Here is a 17,970-nt window from a genome sequence, read left to right as displayed (position 1 = left end):
CAGGGCCTCCTCGGTCCTGCTTCTGTCTCAGTCGACAAAGCACGAAGAGACCCTTGTGCTGGTTCAACACCCTGTGCAGTTTATTTATAATTGAGTGCCACCAAACCTAGCACCTTTACAAGCAGGGGGAGAGCAATCTCTCTCTCCCCCTCACTGCCATTGACCGGGAACAGCGAACCATGGCCACTGGGAGCTGCAGGCGGCCAAGCCTGCGGACTACCCAGACGGGCTGCATGCAGCCCACGGGCTGCTCACAACTGGGCTAATGGCTTATTTAGCCTTTCTGCCCTGCCCCACCCACAAATTAGGCACAGGTCTGCTTCATCAGCTCCAATCTTCTATGCCTGATTGGTGCCGCTGTGAACAGTGTGCTGACTCAGGGTTTCATACTTAGCACTCTATAACAAGTACCTAAAATGTTTAATGTAGAGAGTAATGTCCATGTCCATACTAAACACTACAAAATAAAAAATTCCAGGTGGGGAAGACTACACACAGCAATCTTCAGTTTGTTCACTGTGTCACAAGCACATTGGAGACACTGCTATGTTTTCTTTTTACTAAACTTGGACTAAATTCCTGGGTCAAAGGTGAAAAATTCTGCTTTCAATTAAGCCATTTTAATCTGAATACTTCTTTACGTTGATGCTCTGAAACCTTCTGAAAACAAAGAAACACAACAGACCTGTTTGGGACTGGCCTCAGCACTGTTTTAAATTGTACCAAAGCCCATCCTATCTCCTTCTTGCTTTTCTTTGGAGATCTGCTGCTCAGCATGGGCCTTGTAGCTCAGCATAAGAAGCACACAAACACTCTTTCATATGCGAGATGGAGAGAGGTAAAAGCAGTTCTGAGGCCCTTATGGACTGGTGATTTAGATAATTCACCACATCTTACACTTTCACAGTTTAACAGTAATTCAGGCCCTTTTTTCTCTAACAATAAATGAAGACCTATGCCCTGAACATTCATTATTATGCACCAAGCATTTAAACCTTCCAAACTTTTATAAAATAACAAAGGAAAAAAGTTTTCTGCCTCACGTGGGTCTAACAAAGTCCCTTTTCCCAATGGCAAAAAAAAAACCCACATTCTCAGGTACAGCATACTCTTCTCTGGCTTCAAACACAAAATAGCTAGTCACATCTGTTCTACAATTCTTTTTACCAGAGATGCATAAAGCGTAAGTGGAAAAACTGCCCATCAGTAATAATGCTTTATCAGCAGCACATACAGCAAATCTGCTAACCATTATCAATCAGAATAGCAGAATAGTAAGGTAGTAAAGTTCATCTTTGCTAATAGAAAAGTAGGAGGAAAACCGCATTAATAAAAAAACCCTTGTGTATGAAAAGTTTCTGCATCACTAACAGTGCAATCAGTTGTACACAAAATGACAACAGAATGCAAAACCATTTAAGCTGATGCCAGAGTGCAGAGTTGTGACCTGACGATTGGCCCTACCCTCAGGCAGCATCACATTGCTTGCTAGTGTTTTGCCTCCTATTAGGAGGCCAATCTGTAGCCAGATCCAACACTTCTACCAGGCAACTGGACTGGCCAGCAAGCAGCTGAAAATGCAAACCTGCAACGGGCTGAAACAGAACCTTTCCCTACTTCACTCAACACTGGCTGCAGGGACTCCCATATCTTTCCACATCTGTCTTGTTACAGTTCAAAGTAATATCTAGATATCTTTTTTCTTTGTATGTGAAGTTTTGATTTTTTTCACACAACTGTTAGCTGAGTTGTGCAGGTATTCTACTTTTGTATGGCTTGGGTAGGTAGCAATGACTACAAATTTATATCTAAGTTTGATTGTCGCAGCAGTGAGCTGGTGAATGTCCTTCAGCCCCCTGGGAAAAGAACGAAGGGGACACTCAGATATGATGTTGTTTGTTTGTGCCTGGTATGGACTCTTAAGTATGAGTCAGGTTCCATTTTCAATTCTTATTGTTTCACAGGACTGCAACTTTGGGCAGTATGTCCTGGCAGCAAGGGTTAAACTTTAGCATCTAGGTAATGATTAGATTTATAGGGAGGTTGTGTTTGGGAAAGATTAGGCTTTAATCCACCTTCCCATCCAGATGAGGATTATAGATACAGGAAGTTGAGTTCTCCTTGAATGTGGCGCTCTCATACAGTAAAGTACAAGACACTATTTTTAAGACTGGAATTCTTCAGTTCTGGCTGAGCCCTTGGGAAGTGGGGATGCTCAAAATAGAAGAAGAAGAAGAAGTTGGGAAGTTCTAAGATTCTGTTGCTCCCCTCCCCACCCTTTTTTTACTGCTGTTAGCACAATGTTTCCTCTAGGTATTATCTTATTAAAGCTGTTTTAAAAAAAGTTACAGACACTTGGCTAGAATTACTTAACAAGGTGTCATTCTTCATAACTAAGGGCAGGGAGCAATGTACTTTTAAAATATATTTTATTACAATGTAATAAAGGGTCTTCAGCAGGGGGACAGTTTCTAAAATTACTTATTTGGGGAGCAATAAAAGTCTACTACAAATTTATGTAATGAAAATGAAAGGGAGAATAGGAAAGATATTTGTGAAACCATAAAAGGACCTATGTTTCTCTAAATTAGGACCGTCTCTGCAAAAAGAAAACACAAAGAAGTATCAACAAATGCTTTTAGTCCTGGAGAGCTGGAACACTTGTTGAAAAGGGCATAACCCAATCAGTCTTCCACATGAAAGTACTGCCTAAGAATTTTAGACAACAGAGTTTGCCTGTGAAATCTCGATGCATTTCAAAAAGTAATTTTAGAAACACAGCAGAACTGTTTAAGGTGTGCACTGAAAGGCTAGAAGCAATAAAATAAAGCACCTTCTCAAAGAAATTTCCTGGTCAGCATTAGTCTAATCATTCTTTTCCTAATATGACTCCAATAACATCACCTCCAGCAGCAGTTTTCAAGCCTTTCCCTAAAAAGGGAAAGAAAACTGGCTGTAGAATAAAAGCAGCTGAATGCTCGTATACCATTAAAACGCTACTCCAGTTTTCATGTTGGTACAGCAGTTAGTTTTTATTTTGTACTGTACTGCTTTTGATTAATATTTCTGTAACAAATAAACACAGTAACATTTTTCATGGTTCCTGAGTTGAAATATGCAGCAATCTCAGAGAACACAAGTGCACATGATGTGTAGCCAACTCAACAAGACAGCACCAAACTCGTACCATGAATGATATCTAAAAGAACAACCTCCACTCCAACGGCCACATAAAAAACTGAATAGGGTCAAATTCCTGCACTGATTTCCAATTACTGCTGGCTATGGAATGAAAACCAGTGCCATAAGAAAAAACAATCCACAGAACACACTCTATTAAGACTTTTTTATTTTTTTTAATTTGTATGTACTATTTGTATGTGTAGATATGCATTTTTATTGCTCAATTTTTGTAAGTTGTATTTTTCCATTTCTTAATACTTGACAAAAATAATAATCCATGTTCACAAATTGATGTAGTTTGTAATGAACAGACTGATATATGCATTATTCCTAACCAAATATAGCTCTAAAGAGGTAGTGCAGCAGAACCTCCACTTAGACAACAAGTTGTAAGAAGAGATGGTGATGTCAAAATCAAAACTGAAGCAAGCAGAGCTGTAACTAGGCATTTTAGCACCTTGGACAAGCAAGCATATTTGTGCCCCTTTCCAGGTTTTTTTTAGATGATATGAGTTAGGATATTATAGAGTAATGATAATGCATTTATTTTTGTGTATCAGTACAGTATGTAGACAATAAAAGCTACTGTATGATTCTTTCAGGTGCCACATTCATTTCCACACAATCCTTTAACGCCCCTATAGTATCCTCCCTATGCCGAAGTGTGGAGACAGAAGAAAGTATATGGCTGTGGTGACTGTGAAATCTGATTATGGTGTGCTTCAGTATGAGACAATGCTAATGCCAGGGTTACAGTGGCTAGATGGAGATATCACTGAGGTGATGGCCCTGGTCCCATAGAGAAGGGTTTCGGGAACAGACTGCTAGGTCACAGCCCAGAGTACTACAAGCACAGGTCACAGTGGACATGCTTCTTTGTCAGGCTTGACAAAGCCCTGGCTGGGATGATTTAACTGGGAATTGGTCCTGCTTCGAGCAGGGGGTTGGACTAGATGACCTTCTGGGGTCCCTTCCAACCCTGATATTCTATGATTCTATGATTCTTCACCAGTGCATATCTCACCAGCACCCTCCAATCCAGATCTGCAAGCACTGCAGATTTCCCTATTGGTCTCTTCACCTGTACAGTAAATGGCCTGTATTTTTATCTGTCTGGGCAAAACTGAAAATTGTCCCAAGCCCAAAATTAGAGGCCTTTTAAAAGAAAAGCCAAGGTGCATTCACCACTGTGAGCCAGCCTGCCCTGAAGATGTCAATTCCCTGATGTGCAAGTGCACCTTGCTGACCAGTTAATGGTGCATTATAACAATGGATCAGAGGGAGGCTCCTTATTCTTTTCTCTGCAATAATGACTGAATTAGGCTGTGGCAGCAAGAAGTAAGGGTAGGTCACAGTAACAGGAAAACACAGCTTGAGGAGGAAGCACAGCGGTGTTTTACCTCTACTGAGTGTTGACTAAAAAGACATGTGTTATTTTGCAATGTTTACTTTCTTTGGCTACATCTACACCTGCACTTTTGTTGGTAAAACTTCTGTCAGTCAGAGCTGTGAAAGTAAAATAGTAGCCGCCTAAAGTAAAATAGTTAACACAGCAATTCCGTCTGATAAGATGCATGCAAGTGAGCATGCTCTTTTTTAAAACTGCAGTTTATTAGATTTTTAAGCACAAACAAACATAAACAATAGGTTTAAAACTTCCCAGATATTTACCTAACATCTGGAACAGTATTGAGTAATTAACAGCAGATTCGCAGTGGCCAGCTGCTCACCCACTGGGGAGAAATGGTGTCAGGAAAAATGTCTTTTAAAATGGCTTCAGAGGACTGCTTTAAAGTACATTTTATTAGGTTTTTTTTTATAACTAACTTTTATAAAACATATAGGTCATAATAACCCTTACTGCATTATTACTTTTTAAATTTTTTATAGACTTTTAATATTAAAAGCATCTAGACTCAAGGTTTTTTAACCACCAAGGTTTTTAGTTTCAACTGTTTGCTTGTTTGTTCCCTCCTCCCATTCTAATTAGCAGAAACTGCCAGCTAAATATAACCTTACTTCTAAAAGTCTGCCTCTAAATTAAATCTTAATTATGTGGTGTTTTATTTTAATAATTTTGGGTGGCTAAATTCACATAAATATGATTAAAATTAACTTAATTACATTTTGAGGTATACACACCCCTTAAATCCAGAGAAACACCCTGACTGACATAAATTTCACCAACAAAAACGCCGGTGTGGCCAGCACTATGTCAGCAGGCAACACTCTTCCACCCACTTACCGGGGGTGGCTTAATTATGCCAACGGGAGATCTCCTGTCGGCATAGAGCAGCTACACAGGAGACCTTACAGCGGCACAGCTGTAACGGTACAGCTGTGCCACTGTAAAGTCTGTAGTGTAGACATTGCCTTTGTTTCTACTGTTGCTTCCTCTTGCTGTAAATCACAAGCAGCCCAGGACTTGTCTGAACACCTCCTCCTAAACATGGAAGTACCTCTGCTCCCCACCCCCCATTTTAGCAAACACAGCATGTGGCTCATCCTATCTGGGTAACTGTTACCCTGTTGTTACCCCCTCTGCTCCTCCCTGTGCCAGGGTTGTGCCCCCTGCCACCATCTGGCAATGCCTCCTGCCTGGGCTGAACACCAGCTCCTCCCCCTGCAAATTTTGCTCCTCGCCCCCTCTCCTGCCCCTGCCTCCAGCTGTTGACACAAACACACACCCAACACAGTCAATTTCCACTCCCTGCTCAGACCCTGCCCATCACCCTCCTCCCCCCGATTTGCCTCCTTTAACCCTTTTTAATCCCCAGTGAGGGCAGCAGCTTCAGCAGATGTTACTGAGAAATGAACATGCTCAGTAGGAGTAAGCCAGCACTCAGTGCCCTGCCTGTTTGCCACCCTGCCAGAATTCTAGTGCCAGGGAGCCTGCGGGGATGAGGAGGTCTGAGAACCCTAGGCTCTAGCTGGACGCTTCTGGGCCTAATCGTGGGGGCGGGTGCAGGGGCTGACGCCACTGGACCTGATCCTGTGCGCTGCCCCACTTTTGAGCCTCCAGCGGCTCTGAGCCCTGTGCGGCGGCTGTCCCACTCTAGTTACGGCCCTGGAAGCAATAGTGTGAGAACGGTCCACAATGTCATGCTACTGTGAAGAGAACACAAGGCTGCCATTGTTCCTCACCACTTGAAGACTGAACTTGATGCCAGAGAGGTGAGAAAGATACTGTACGTTTTTCATGTTTCTTCTCTCCCTCAGTTAAAAGCTGCTGAATTGTGTTTAAAAAATAATGATGCATTGCCTGGCCAGGGTGTACAACCTGAAAATTAAAATTTGCCTTCTGTTTCAGTTTTCTTGCAACTGCCACCAAACAATACTTCTGTCTTATGCTGTACTTTGAGAAAACACAGAAATCATTAGTCATGTCGATACCTCAAAGTATATTATGGGGCCTTACTAGCTAAGAGGAAAGAAAGGAGGAATTTAACTATGGTACAGCTAAGGTGAGCTGTCATGTATCATTTATAAGAAAATCAAGACAGAAAACCAGCTTTCATTTTCAACTGCCGCTTGGACATCCTACTCAGGAAAGCTAACACAAGACTTGTAACAAGTGCAAACTGACAACCTGATCATTACGCAGTAAGTGGCTCAGTTTCACTTTCCCAGACTTGATTTTTAATCGTCTGACAGGCAATGATTTCCCTAACCTGTTGTATACAGAGATGAGTTAGGCCCTGATACTACAAATGGTTCCACTGGGTGTAGAGGTTCATCCCCATACCACCAGTTACAAGTTCAGAACCTTAATTAGTTCATCCCCAGACACCCTTAATGAAACCAGATTCCATACATTGTAGTGGCTTGTTTTTTATTTATTTGAGTGATGCATTCAGTCTTGATAATTATGGTTAATGTTCCTGATAAAACAATGAGACTATTCACAGAAATAAAGTTACTCACATTCTAAATGTTTACAAGATCAATTCTTAACGTAATGAACTGTGAACCTAGAACTGCATCCACATAGGTGGACTTCTATGAGCATGCAGAGGCCCAATGAAGTTAACAGATCTCCACGTGCAGTCAAGGATCAGTAGTAACAAGGACTGAATTCACAGGTTCTGCATAGAGAAATAAATTATTCTGAAAATTTCAGAAAAAATATGGTCTTTGTAGCAGTATCCCAACAAAATCAATACAGAGGAGAAATTATGTTTCTCTTCATGCACTATTCAAAAGCTTTGATAGCTGTTATCTACTAAAATAACCAAAGCAAAACATACAGAATGAAGTTACAACAAGGAATGCTTCATTCAATTTAGGTTGTAGCTACACAGACCATGCAAACACTGGTACTTATGTTGCACATGTGTGTCACTGTCCAAGAGACCGAAACAAGTTTGCAAACTGACACCTGAGGGCAACTATAATCAGAATGTGTTAAAAAGGAAGAGAAAAAAATATATGTACAATATAGCTTCCCAGGTGTGTAGATTCCATTCAGATTCTATAATTGGAGGATTTGTACTTTATTTATTTTAATTAGAGCTTATTTTCTCCTATCATACTTTCTGGAAGGACCTGACAGAATTGAACCCCAATCTACTGCTGCAGAGATTTTGTATACAAATACCTACCTACCTACCTGACTGCCTCAGTTCCTGCTGATTAATTATGGCGGCACCTGTGACTCCTCAAATTAACCACAGATTGGCTGTCTTTAGACTCCAGGTAGTCTAGTGTCAGGAAATAGCTGATAGATTCCATCTGATGAAGCTGAAATGAAGAAACTACAGTTCTCAGCACTTCTACAACTGAGAAAAAAGGAGACAAAAAGGAGAAACACTAAAACAAAGTTTGTCTTTCATTATAAGACACTAGTCTCTCTTCCCAACTTAAAATAAGATGCAGCCATACTTCAATATTTAGTTAACTCCTTCAATAAGTAAATGAAAATTAAGTGGATTTGCTTGTGCCTCTATGAGGACAACAAGCATGTTGCCTTGATAAAAAAGAAAAGTAAAAGATCTTTCATACCCATCTGTATAACACTCACACGCAAAACAGGAGTTTTAAACACAGAAGAAGTAGAAGCTGATAAGAAACATTCCTCAGATTTGTAGAGAGAAATAAAAAGGAGATCCAATCTAGGGATTTTTCCACAAAATGACCAAAAGGATGGCAAGAAAACCTGTTGCCTACCATTATCTAAAAATATTTGTCATCTTAAAGTAAGGCAAAGGTTAAGAAAAGTTATAAACTTGGATAGAGAACCACACCTACTTAAGGATTCAGACCATTGTTTTACTAAGTTTTGTTTTTGTGAAACTAGCTGGTACCCACTGTCTCTAGGTTAATTGAAAACATCAAAAGAGTAGAAACACTAAGGGCTTGCTACACTTACTGGGGGATCGACTCACGGCGATCGATGCATCGGTGGTCGATTTAGCAGGTCTAGTAAAGACCCACTAAATCAACCACAGATCGCTCTCCCGTTGACTCCTGTACTCCACCTGAATGAGAAGCACAAGGGGAGTCGACGGGAAAGTGTCTCCTGTCGACACAGCGTAGTGTAGTAGTAGATCTAAGTATGTCGACTTCAGCTACGTTATTCATGTAGCTGAAGTTGCGTAACTTAGATCGATCTCCACCCATAGTGTAGACAAGGCCTAACACTGAAAACTGACTATTCAGTTCTTAGGTAGCCAAGGTTACAATGAAACCTGTTCCAATTGTATTCTTGTATTTATGTTTCACTATAGGACTGGGGTGTATACGGATTTTTTCCCAAAGAAAAAACTAATCAATTCAGCATAAATGTGTATAATTAATGTGCATGCAGCAATTCAGATGCTTAAAAATAAATAAGAGGTGAAATACAAATATATGAACCCATCTGGAAAGCAATTACAACTCCTACACATAAAGTAAAATTACAGAGTTAATCAATGTCTTGCCCCCCTCTAAAATAATCACGATATCACAAAACAATAAACTTCAACTCATGTTCAGCATATAAACAAAATTAATAGGTTACTGCCCATGAACTTATCAATTCCACAGCCACTGCTCAAAAATCAGAGAATTAACTTGAATATTCACTGCAAAATCTTGTCTATGGTTTTTCATGTTTACACCACTTGCTTCTCAAACTGCTATATAATGTCAAAAAAGGAGTTGATTTGTATTTACAATCTTTGAGATCCTGATAGTTTCTGGAGTTCCATGACATAACAAGCAAATATTTTTTTTAAATGTGGCTAATTTAGAAAGCGGCAGTAAGGGGACAAGATGTGTGGAAGATACCTTATTTTCATTCATTATATAAAACTTCATATAAATTACCCAGAACATTAGAAACGTACATCACTTTATATCAACCTGGCTTGCAGTTTTTTAGAGAATTTTATCCCTAAAATGATTACTGTTAAATTCCACTTGAGATTATGAGATCTTATTTTGAAATTTTCAGTGCATCACCTTAATTGAAAAATTATTATTAAATATTCAAAGCAAAAAGGCCATGTATATGAACTTCTTGCTGACCTGTAAAACCCTGCTTCACATTTACTATTCAAAACATCAACATACTGAGTAAAAATCAGTTTACCTCCTTTATCTACATTGTGCAATACCTATACAAATTGCAAACAAACAACATTAAAAAAACATTCAGGTTGCAAAGTCAAGAACTCAAAAGTTGGGAAGTATCAGAATTAAGGTTGCCTGAACAGGCCTTTCTCCAGGACCCCTGCTTGAGTGACTCAAGTGACTTCAACTTATACTATTCACATGCTTAAAGTTATGCATGTACTAAGGTCTCAATACAGCAAGGTATACAAGAGAACTGAAATTGATGTACTTAAGGCCTCGATCCAGCAATGAGTCCCATACAGGACAACTACTGTGCCTGTGTAGCGCTTATTGTAGGATTAAGTACTTAGGCAACTCTAGCATGCAGAATCAGGCTACAAAACACAGTTCTGGCACTTACATTTTCCATGCTTGGCCTTTGCCTGAAAGAGAGAGAAGCAAAGTTTGAGCAAAGTTCTTTCAACTCTTTGAATTTTGGAGAAGTGTGTGTGGGACAGGGGAGGGGAAGGGAAGGGAATCTTTTTTTAAAAAAAGACTATATTGAAAGGTTAAGTAGGAGATGTGAAACTGTAGTTACTCCTGAGGACATTCTGCACCAAAAATTTTAAAATTCTGCAAATTTTATTTGTCAAATAAATGTGGAGGCTCCACCATGGCACTGGGGAGCATAGGCCACTGGCTGCACAGAGGTGGGAGATCACTGTGCAGCTCCTGCCCCAGCCTCCGGGACACAGATTCAGTGTTGAGGCTGCATCCAACCCTGACACAGCAGAAGGACAGGGCCTGCCCCAGAAACACCCCAGAGCCCTGCCCCTCAGTGCCAGGTGCACCAAGTGTGGGCAGGCAGGCTCAGCAAGGCAGGATCCAAGTGTGGAGGGGCTTAGTGTGGGGGGATACAGGTGTGGGTTGAGAGGGTTCTCTGTGGGGCAATCTGGGTGCAGGTGGCTCAGTGGGGGATTCAGGTGCAGGGGGAGATCTGGATGCACAGGAACTTGTTGGGGGGTTCTGGGTGCAACAGTAATGGGACTCTGCAGGGGGGTCCAGGTGAAGGTGGTTGGTGCTTAGCAGGAGGGAGTCTGGGTGAGGGGGGATAGAGCTCAGCAGGGAGGTCTTGGTGTGGGGGACTCAGCAGGGGGGTCCAGATGCTGGGGGAGTGGGGCTCAGTGGGATGGGGATCCAGGTGCAGCTGGTTGGGGCTCGGTAAGGTGGTGGTGCGAGTGACTCATCAGGGTGGTCCAGATACAGGGGGAGTGGGGCTTGTCAGGTGGGGTTCTGGGTGCGAAGCTTGGTGGGAGGGTCTGGTTATGAGGGGGGTCTGGATGCTTGGGGGTTGGGCAGATGGGGGAGCAGCTCCCTGTACAGTAATCCCTCCCCCTGGAGCTGAGGAGCGATGGTTGCAGAAACCGCGGGGGGTGGGGGGGAGAGGCAGGAAGAGAAGAGAGTTTGCAGAGCTTCCTACAGCCGGGGTAGAAACCTGGGGGTGGGTCTGACATGGCCCTGGATGCTGAGCAGGGGAAGAGGAAGTCCCGTCCTTCCCAGCCCAGCCAGGACTAGCATCTGAGCCTGGTGCAGGGTAGAAGCCACCAGCGGGGTCTTCCCCAGTCCCATCTCCTGCCCCACAGTGATTTACCTCTCTGCTGGCTGCCCTGGGCACCTGAAACATATTGCTGGGGAGGGTGGCATGATCACTCTTGTGGCTTCCCTTTCCTTCTCCAGCAGAAAATCATTTTTCTGCGAGGAAGCAAAGAAATCTGCAGGGGGAATAAAATCTGCACATGCACAGTGGTGCAGAATTCCCCCAGGAGTAGTTAGTGAGGATTAGTGGTTTTACTTAGATAGAAGGCACAGCAGAAAAGTACGAAGGGACATGGTCAACTTGAAATCTATTCAGTTTTATAAAAGGAGTTAAAAGTAAGGTCAGACAACAGCACCCCAAGTTTCTCCCTATCGATTCACATTATCCCATCCCTTTAAACATTTATCTCCCTTATCCGGCTTTGTTTAAGACCCACAGAAACAAAAGCGGAAATGAAGGATCTATCTATGTAGAGCAGGTTAAAGGATCAGTGTCTGACTATCCAGGGGAAACAGTGAAAATGACTATACCCAACATACTGTCAAATACAGTAACTCCTCACTTAATGTCATCCCAATTAACGTTATTTCATTGTTATGTTGCTGATCAATTAGAGAACATGCTTGTTTAAAGTTGCACAATGCTCCCTTATAATGTTGTTTGGCAGCCACCCGCTTTGTCCACTGCTTGCAGAAAGAGCAGCCCGTTGGAGCTAGCTGGTGGAGGCTTGGAACCAGGATGGACCATCACTTCCTCTAAGTACCCTGTGCGGCAACCGGGCAGTTCAGCTGTCTCTCCCCCCACTGCTGTGTGCTGCTCTTGCCCTCTGCCTTGGAGCTGCTCCCGGGAGCCTCCTGCTTGCTGTGCAAGGGGAGGCGAGGGGGGAAAGAGGGATGCTAATGTCAGGGTGTCCCCTCGCCTCGCTCCTGTACCCCATATCCACAGAGCGGGGGGGACATGACAGAGTTCAGGATGGAGGGAGCTTGCTGATCTACTTAAAAAGGCAGTGTATTAGAGTAGGGTCAGCGTACTTAAAGGGGCAGTGTGTGTCTCTCTCTCTCTCTCACACACACACACAGTATGTGTCTGTCTCTCTCTGCCATGCTGTGTCTCCTCCCTCCATTTGTGCTACCTTGTAGAGTGTGAGGCTATATTAACAACAATGTATTAACCCTTGTGGGCTCAGTCGAGTGTTATTTCATCATTTAGCAGTAAGGCATTCCCTGGGAAATGTCTCATGCTCTTCCACCCTCTGACTCAACCACCGCAACCAAGCTTCACAGTCATCATTGCTGTGTACAGTACTAAATTGTTTAAAACTTATACGGTGTGTGTGTGTGTGTGTGTGTGTGTGTGTGTGTGTGTGTGTGTGTGTGTGTGTGTGTGTGTGTGTGTGTGTGTGTGTGTGTAATTTTTTTGCCATATGTCTTCTATCTAGCGAAAAAAATTTCCCTGGAACCTATCTCCCCCTATTTACATTAATTCTTATGGGGAAATTGGATTTGCTTAACGCCGTTTCGCTTAAAGTAGCATTTTTCAGGAACATAATTACAATGCTAAGCGAGGAGTTAGTGTATAGAGTAAAGAAAACTAAAAAGAGAATATTCTTCCCCTTAATCTCTTAAAATTATAGAACTCTTTCATGTTGCTCATAACAGTAGATACAATTATCACAGAGAAGTGTTTTCTCTAATTACCAGTCTTTTTAAGTCCAAAGCGTGCATTTAGACAGATGTACTGTATAAATATACACAACTAGTTAACAGCACTAGTAATTCTATCTGCATTGAACTCAATGGAAGTAGGATTTTGGCCCCAAGGCCTTGATCCTGTAAACACTTCTGCATGTACTTAACTTTATACTGAACAGTCCCATGTGACAGCTAACGAGGTATAAATTTAGGCACATGCATAAATCTTTGCAGGATTGGAGCCTTAGATTTGAGTAACTATACATAAATGTGTAGTCCTAGTGCTGTTTACGTGATTACATAGTTCTGTAGTCCTTATTTGCAGGATTGGATATTAAGCATTAACTGACTGAAGAAATTCACAGTATAAGATTTGCACAAATCTAAAAAGATAATTAGCTTCAGAGTAATGAGCTTACAACTTTGCAAGTCAAATAGTTGCAGAGCAAGGAGTCTACAAGCTCTGCTGCAGAAGCCAACAGAACTTGACAGCTTGAAGCAAAAACTGCCTCAGATTTTTTTCCCATTTCCCCCCATTCTTAAAAAAGCACACCACCACTTTAGGAAATGAAAGACTCCGTCGGACAAATCTCATGACTGAAATATTGGCATAAAGGAGTATAACTTGGTCAGGAAGCAGGGCCGGCTCCAGGCACCAGCATTCCAAGCAGGTGCTTGGGGCGGCACTATGAAAGGGGCGGCAGTCCGTGTGCCATCAAGGTGGTGTCTCGTCTTTCCGCGGTTGCGGCAATTCAGTGGCAACTTCTTTCCTCAGGCTGCCGCAGCGGCAATTCAGCGGCTGCTTCAGTCTGCAGGCTGCCGCGGCGGCACTTTGGCGGCAGCCTTACTCTGCAGATTGCGCAGAAGCGGCAAATCGGTGGCAGCCTTACTCCGCAGGCTGCACCGCAGTGGCAATTCGGCAGTAGCTTTACTCTGCAGGCTGCCGCGGCGGCAATTCAGCAGCAGCTTCTGGCTTCAGATGTCCTGCTTGGGGCGGCAAAAACAATAGAGCCGGCCCTGTCAGGAAGGACAGATAGGGGAAAAAAGGGAGGAGGTATCGCATTTTCAATCACAAACACACTTGTTTTGAGGTCCACAGGGAGGTAAGAGACAGACCAGTTGAAAGTCTCTGGGTAAAGATAAAAGGTGGGAAAAACAGGGATGACAACATGGCTGGAGTCTACTATAGACCACCAAATCAGGAAGAGGAGTTGGATGTGGCATTTCTAGAACAAATAACAGTAACAGTCAAAACACAAGACTGGATAGTAAAAAAGGGGACTTAAAACTACCGAGGACGACTGCTGGAAAAGTAATACAGCAAAACATAAAATTTCCAATAAGTTTTTAGAATGTATTGGGGTCAACTTTTTGTTTCAGAAAGTGGAGAAAGTAACCAGGGAGACAGCCATTTTAGACGTCATTGTGACCAACAGGGTGGAATTGGTTGCGAATATGAAGGCAATTCGGGTGAAAGTGATCATGACATGATAAATTTCATTATTCTAAAGAAAGGAAGGAGTGAGAGCAGCAGAATAATGACAATGGACTTCAAGAAAAGCAGACTAATAAATTCAGAGAACTGATAGGTGAGGTCCCATTGGAAGAAAATCTAAGGGAAACAGAAGATCAGAATTGCTGGCAGTTTCTCAAGGAGACAATATTAAAAGCACAACTGCAAACTACCCCATGTAAATGTAAGGTGACTGTTGTCCCCTTACTAAAACTCAGTTGGGGTGTTCTGGTGAGCTAGCTCCCAATACCAAAAGAAAGGGGAAGGGTCGACGGGAAATCAAGACCCTGAGATTGACAGTCCCCAGGAACAATGGAGAGAGGCCAATTCGCCAGGTCAGCCTGATTGAGAGGGTAGGTAAGCTAATCAGGGAGTCAGAATCTCCGTTCTCCGTGTGAGCTGGAATTGCCTGGGTCAGAAAGAATGGTGCCAAGCTAAGCAGAAAGCAGGGGTCCAAGCTGAGCTGGGGAGCAGAGCCGTGGCCAGATCCACAGGGGCCAGAAAAGCGGCCCAGAAAGCAGGTCAGTGCTAGGAGCAGAGTCACAGAAGCAGTCCAAAGAGTAGACCTGTGCTGGGAGGAGAGCTGTAGCAACCAGAGCCAGAGGTGGGACCATTCCCCTGCTTACACAAAGGAAAGATAGAAAGCATAATAAGAGGACAATAAGGCTCCATCCGGAGCTCTTTAATGACCTGAAAATCAAAAAGGGATCTACAAAAGTGGAAACATGGATGAATTGCTAAGAAGAAGTACAAAAGAATAGTGCAAGCATGTAGGGACAAAATGAGAAAGGAAAAGGCACAAAGTTAAACAAACCTACCAAAGGACATAAAAGGCAAGAAGAAGAGATTCTTTAAATACACTAGGAAGTCCCAACTTAATCAGTAACTGGTTAAAAGACAGGAAACAAAGGGTAGGCATAAATGGTCAGTTTTCAGAATGGAGACAGGTAAATAGCAGTGTCCCCCAGGAATCTGTACTGGGACCAGAGCTGTTCAACGTATTCATAAATGATCTGGAAAAAGGGGTAAATAGTGAGGTGGCAAGTCTGAGGATGATACAAAATTACTCAAGATAGTTAAGTCCAAAACAGAATGGGAGGAGTTACAAAGGATCTCACAAAACTAGGTGAATGGGCAACGAAATGGAGGATGAAATTCTACGTTGATAAATTCAAAGTAACACATATTGGAAAACATAATCCCAACTATACATATAAAAGGGGGTCTAAATTAGCTGTTGCCACTCAAGAAAGAGATCTTGGAATTATTGTGAATAGTTCTCTGAAAACATCCACTCAATTTGCAGGAGCAGTCAAAAAAACTAACAATGTTAGGAACTACTGCAAAAGGGATAGATAAGACAGTAAATATCATAATGCCACTATATAAATTTATGGTACTTTGATATCTGGAAATTGTTAAACAATCAATTTGTAAGCAGCTGAAGGTAAGACAAGAAGTAATGGGATTAATCTGCAGCAACGGATATTTAGGTAAAATACTGGGGAAAACTTCCTAACTATCCTTATACTTAAGCTCTGGAGTAGGCTTCCAAGAGAGGTTCTGAAATCCCCATCTCTGAAGGTTTTTACAAACCAGTTGGACAAACAACAGTCAGGGATGGTTTAAGTTTACTTGGTCCTGCCTTGGCATAGGGTTCTGGACTTGATGATTTCTTGAGGACCCTTTCAGCCCTACATTTCTATGATACTATGAAAACTGTGTTAAAAAACACCATACCATTAAAAATATCACAAAAAATAAGGAAACATAACTAAAGGTTTCAATGCCCCATATATTTCTATTCCTTGTTTTCCTTGTTAAACATCTAATTTAATATAACTGTCTCATTAAATGTATATAATAAAATAACCAAGTTGTGCAACACAGGTACATGAATGATCCATGTAGGAAAACCATTGTGCCTGTGTGGAAAGTCTTATTAACAATCATAGGACTCTGTGCAGACAGATCCTTACAGGGGTGTGCCCAAACAATCAGACTGCAAGATCAGGAGTTTAGCTATACAACAGTAAGGGCTACAGTTAAAATTCATGAATATAGCATAAGGGCCTCAGTGATTTTAACTATGCCATCTTTACATTGCATTAACACATTTTTTTTTGCATGCAATAGTCCTACGGGCTCAATCTTGAATAAATCTGTGTGCTTAACTTTAAGCACATGAATAGTCTTAAGGCTACTCAAATGCTTAAAGTTAAGCATGTGCATAAGTCTTAGCAAGATCAGGGTCTAAGACTGTAATACAATTGAGGGTGGTAAACTTAAAAATGTGGTCAAGTGCTTTGTTCCTGGTGGAGTTACAGCCTTACCCACTACATATTTTTATTTATATATAACCAGTAAAAACTATATGGATCTGAGCACCCCTGATAATATTTTAGTAAAGCGAAATCATGCCTCACCAATCTACTAGAATTCTTTGAGGGGGTCAACAAGCATGTGGACAAGCTGGGGGATCCAGTAGATATAGTGTATTTATATTTTCAGAAAGCCTTTGACAAGGTCCCTCACCAAAGGCTCTTAAGCAAAGTAAGCAGTCATGGGATAAGAGGGAAGATTCTCTCATGGATTGGTAACTGGTTAAAAGATAGCGTAGGAATAAATAGTCAGTTTTCAGAATGGAGAGAGGTAAATAGTGGTGTCCCCCAGGGGTCTGTACTGGGCCCAGTGCTATTGAACATATTCATAAATGATCTGAAAAAAGGGGTAAACAGTGAGGTGGCAAAATTTGGAGACGATACAAAACTACTCAAGATACTTAGTCCCAGGCAGACTGCGAAGAGCTACAAAAGGATCTCTCAAAACTGGGTGACTGGGCAACAAAATGGCAGATAGAAAAGGAATACTTCGTCGGATGCTCTGATGAAGCGATCTGTAGCTCACGAAAGCTTATGCTCAAATAAATTTGTTAGTCTCTAAGGTGCCACAAGTACTCCTTTTCTTTTTGAGGATACAGACTAACACGGCTGCTACTCTAAAACCTGTCAAAATGGCAGATGAAATTCAAAGTTGATAAATGCAAAGTAATGCACATTGGAAAACATAACCACAACTATACATATAAAATGATGGGGTCTAAATTAGCTGTTACTGCTCAAGAAAGAGATCTTGGAGTCATTGTGGATAGTTCTCTGAAAAGATCCACTCACTATGCAGCGGCAGTCAAAAAAGCGAACAGAATGTTGGGAATCATTAAGAAAGGGATAGATAATAAGACAGAAAATATCATATTTCCTCTATACAAATCCCTGGTACGCCCACATCTTCAATACTGTGTGCAGATGTGGTCGCCCCATCTCAAAAAAGATATATTGGAATCGGAAAAGGTTCAGAAAAGGGCAATACAAATGATTATGGGTATGGAACGGCTTCCATATGAGGAGAGATGAATAAGACTGGGACTTTTCAGCTTGGAAAAGAGACGA

General features: G+C 41.9%; 1 protein-coding gene across 4 annotated transcripts in view; it reads right to left on the bottom strand.

The window, feature by feature from the left end:
* Positions 1-17,970, bottom strand: part of SOCS6 (suppressor of cytokine signaling 6) — a 41,194-nt gene that overhangs the window by 13,060 nt on the left and 10,164 nt on the right. The window contains exons 2-3 of one of the 4 annotated variants that reach the window (XM_074944713.1): positions 10,142-10,163; positions 7,785-7,923 (exon numbers count right to left, since the gene is read on the bottom strand). The exons of 2 other annotated variants lie outside the window; for them this stretch is intronic. The gene's annotated coding sequence lies outside the window, so the exon portion shown is untranslated. The remainder of the gene's footprint in view (positions 1-7,784; positions 7,924-10,141; positions 10,164-17,970) is intronic. One more of the 4 variants, XM_074944711.1, reaches the window with a different exon arrangement.

The sequence above is a fragment of the Natator depressus genome, chromosome 2 (assembly GCF_965152275.1).
Source record: "Natator depressus isolate rNatDep1 chromosome 2, rNatDep2.hap1, whole genome shotgun sequence".
In the NCBI taxonomy this organism is placed as follows: domain Eukaryota; kingdom Metazoa; phylum Chordata; order Testudines; family Cheloniidae; genus Natator; species Natator depressus.
This window is presented reverse-complemented; position numbering and strand designations above follow the sequence as displayed.